We start from the raw sequence: 3,971 nt of genomic DNA, 5'->3' as shown, positions 1-3,971 counted from the left end.
CAACCGCATGAGGGATATGATGGATGAGGTTATAGGTGACGAGCAAAGTGCCTTCGTCCCGGGATGTCTCATCACTGACAACGTTCTGGTAGCATATGAAAGCATCCATGCAATGAAGAAGAAAAAGAAAGGAAAGAATTCTTCATGTGCTGTCAAGTTGGATATGCTCAAAGCTTTTGACAGGGTGGAGTGGCACTACCTGGAAGCTACGATGACCAAGCTTGGCTTTTGTGACAAGTTTGTCAGACTGGTCATGAAGTGTGTATCCTCTGTCCGCTTCTCTGTCAAAGTAAATGGAACACTTCTACCTTTTTTTCAGCCGACAAAGGGATTGCGCCAGGGGTGTCCAATGTCCCCCTTTCTATTCCTTATTTGTGCAGAAGGTTTCACTTCGTTAATGAACAATTTTGGTGGCCCTCATATTGATCGTGGGATTCGCGTGAGTGTACGCTCACCATGGGTTAACCACCTATTGTTCGCAGATGACAATCTCATCTTTGTCGGTGCAAACCTCGATAGTGCGCGAAGGTTGAATGAGATCCTGCGGATCTATGCTCAGTGCTCCGGGCAAGCTGTTAACAAAGCCAAGAGCTCAATCTACTTCAGCCCGAATGCATGTCAGCCTGTTCGTGAAATAGTAAAGCAAGAACTGGGAATTCTTTCTGAAGCTTTCACGGAAGGGTACTTGGGCCTACCAACTGCGGTAGGACGCATAACCAGCGGCTCCTTCGACCACATTGGAGAAAGAAGCCGCGCTAGTATGCAAGGTTGGTCAGAGCGCTTCCTTGCATGTGCGGGACGTGAGGTACTGCTGAAGTCAGTCATTCAAACCATTCCTACCTTCAGTATGTCCTGTTTCTTATTGTCGAAAAAAGTTCACAAACAACTCACATCTTCGATGGCAAAATATTGGTGGAGCAGCTCTATTAATAGGCGGTCCTTGCACTGGCTGGCATGGGAGAATTTGTCAACACCAAAGGTTCAAGGGGGCATGGGGTTCAGAGAGTTCGAAAAGTTTAATCTGGCGCTCCTGGGGAAACACGGCTAGCGACTCATAACCCATCCCAACTCCCTCTGCTCTGAGTTCTCAAAGGGAAATATTTCCCGGATTGTGATTTTATGCAAGCCAACGCTCCATCCACTTCGTCAGCAACCTGGAAAGCAATCATTGCGGGGAGAAAGGCTTTGCAAACGGGTTTGATCAAACGAGTTGGCATCGGAGATTCAATCTCCATATGGAACGATTCTTGGATCCCCACCACTTCCACCCTCAAACCCATGGGGAGGACAGGGAATGACCCGCTACAGTGGGTCTCTGAACTAATCGATGACAGTACGGGAACATGGGATATTGAAACAATACGTCGGAATTTTCTTGCACCTGACGCGGAGGCCATACTCAACATTCCTATTCGGCACAACGGTGCAGAAGATTTCCTGGCTTGGGCTTTTGAAAGATCCGGTGAGTACACTGTAAAATCAGCCTATCGTGCTCTTGTGACTCAAAACGAGCGTCGAGCTCTAGAGGAAGGGACGGTAGTGGGAACCTCAGCTTCGCAAAAACAGTTATGGACTACTCTATGGAAACTCAAAGTGACCCCAAGAGTTCAGGTATTCATGTGGCGAGTTCTCAGAGGGATTCTCCCTGACTACGCCAACATGCAATATCGCCATATCCGCACCAACTCTAGGTGTGATCTGTGCAAGGCAATGGAGGAAGACCTCATGCATGCACTCATACATTGCACACATGCACAAGCTTTTTGGGCTGCAGCTAAGGAAGTCATTGGACTAAAGCTTCCACGGCTACACCATGATACATGGGCGCGAGATTTGGTGCTCGACACTAGATTCTCAGACTCAGACAGATGCAAGATAATTACAATCATGCACTTGATCTGGACCTCGCGGAATCGCTAGACGCATGATGAAGAAGGATACGATCCAGGCCAAGCAATAAAATGGGCACGAGATGACTTGGCCATACTCGATCTTCCTCCAACACAGCGACGCAGTGGGAGTATTCAGAGCTGGAATCCACCACAGCCTGGATGGATTAAAATCAACACAGACGGCGCCCTCGACACACAGCTTCAGGTTGGAGGCGCGGGAGGAGTTGCTCGCTCCCATCTCTCTTTCACTGGTGCATGGAGCAAGCCACTCCCTGGTGTAACTGACCCCTTCATTGCCGAAATCCTAGCCCTGCGAGAGGGAGTGATATTTGCCCAGCTAAGGGGCTTCTCGCACGTGGCAATGGAGGTGGACTGCTTGGAGGTAGCGAACCTCTGAAACTCGCATCACAGTCCTAGATCGATTGTGAAGCCTATCTTCGATGAAATCAAGGAAAGAGCTGCAAACTTTGTTTCCTTCTCGATCCAGCATGTCGTAAGAGAAGCCAACAGTGTGGCTGACCTATGCGCAAAACATGCAACCACCCTCTCAATATCAGATGTTTGGCTGGACTCTTGTCCATCCTTCCTAGTTAGCAGCTTCCTAGCTGATTGTAACCGGATATCTATCATGCAATAAAATTCCTTGTTTCGCGTCAAAAAAAAAATGAAGGCGCCTCGCCATATCCGCGCTCCATCTAACTCTTCCATCCAAACACCTCTTTGGCTAGAGTTAGTTCAGGGTTAGAATCTAACTCTAACCTCTAACTGAGTTAGAGTATCCAAACAGGGCCAATGATCAGTTGCGGGATGAACTCATATCATATCCATCATTGCATAAGAGAAGAACACCAAGCACGGCCACAAGAGCACTTAACAGTGAACCTAATTTATTAGGCAGCTGATCGTGGAGCCTTGTGGGCGAGGAAGACGTCGGTGAGAACGGTCTTGGACTGCAGCGACGCCTTCAGAATCGCCAAACCCTGCAGATCAACATGCGGTAATTGACTCACTCAGATTCATCCATCTATTGTGCCTAGGCAATCGAGAATTCAGGATCGATGGTGGTGTGGGATTGCCGGATTGGTCACCTCCTTGTAGCCGATCCGCAGGATCTTCTCCTGTAGCGCGCTGAGGTCCCTGACGAGGAAGGTGTTGAGCAGGGTGATGCTGGAGATGGCGGACATGGGGGTCACAGTGAGGTTGTCCGTGACCGTGTACGTCACGACGCCCTGCACGAACCCTTTCGCCCTTCCCGTGGCGGCGGAGACCGCCGCCTGCCCAGAGCCGCCGGAGTCGGACCGCGCCCAGTACATCTTCTTCGTCATCGGCTTGGCGCAGGTCGGGCACGACCGCTCGCGTCCGTCACGTAGTTGTGCTCGGGGCGGCCGTAGCCGTAGTCGCGGCTGTGGTCCTCGCCGCACCAGAAGAATCGCTTGCACGCGGCCGACTACGACCACGGGCCGGGCAAGCAGAGGAGGGGGATGCTGGAGGGGACGGCGGGGCGGAGGAGCGCGCCGATGTCGGCGCCGGGCAGGAGGTAGGCGGCGGCGTCGAGCCTCTGGACGCTGGCGTAGAGGTCGCCGGCGCTGCCGGGCATGGAGCGCCTGCCGAGCAGTCTGACGGCGGTGCCGACGGGCAGGGCGAGGAGGGAGAAGAGGAAGTCGACGACGTCCTTGCCGGCCTCCGCGAACAGCAGGCGCCCCGCCTTGGCGTCCACCAGCAGCTTCATGCTCATCGCGGGGCTCGTCCTGCCGGTGGTGGTCGCCATCTCTGAGATCTCTCGCCCGCCGCAGAGAAACAAACAGGCGGCCCGGTGGTGCACTGTCAATGGCGAAGCCGGTCGCTGGGGAAAGCAGTCAAATATCTGGCGTGGCTGACAAGCCAATGGAGCACGGGTCTTGTGCTTTCTCTGAGAAGGCAGCAAACGGTGGCAGGCTTTCGGAAGAACGGGACGGGACTGCGTTCCTCTCAAAACAAGGTCACAAACCAAGTCTGAAGCACGTCAAGGCAAATATGGGTAAGCAAATTCCGGTCGGCACCTCCTAGTTCACATGGTCTCTTCTGTTTAAAGGAGCGATT

At 52.5% G+C, this 3,971-nt stretch overlaps 1 pseudogene; it reads right to left on the bottom strand.

Moving 5' to 3' along the window:
* Positions 1 to 2,707: 2,707 nt before the first annotated feature.
* LOC147980925 (uncharacterized) lies at positions 2,708 to 3,755 on the bottom strand (annotated as a pseudogene).
* Positions 3,756 to 3,971: the final 216 nt, after the last annotated feature.

This window comes from Triticum urartu, chromosome 3A (assembly GCF_056163025.1).
Source record: "Triticum urartu cultivar PI428250 chromosome 3A, HENAU_Tu73, whole genome shotgun sequence".
NCBI lineage: Eukaryota > Viridiplantae > Streptophyta > Magnoliopsida > Poales > Poaceae > Triticum > Triticum urartu.
The sequence above is the reverse complement of the archived record's forward strand: the minus strand, read 5'-3'. Positions and strand labels throughout refer to the sequence as shown.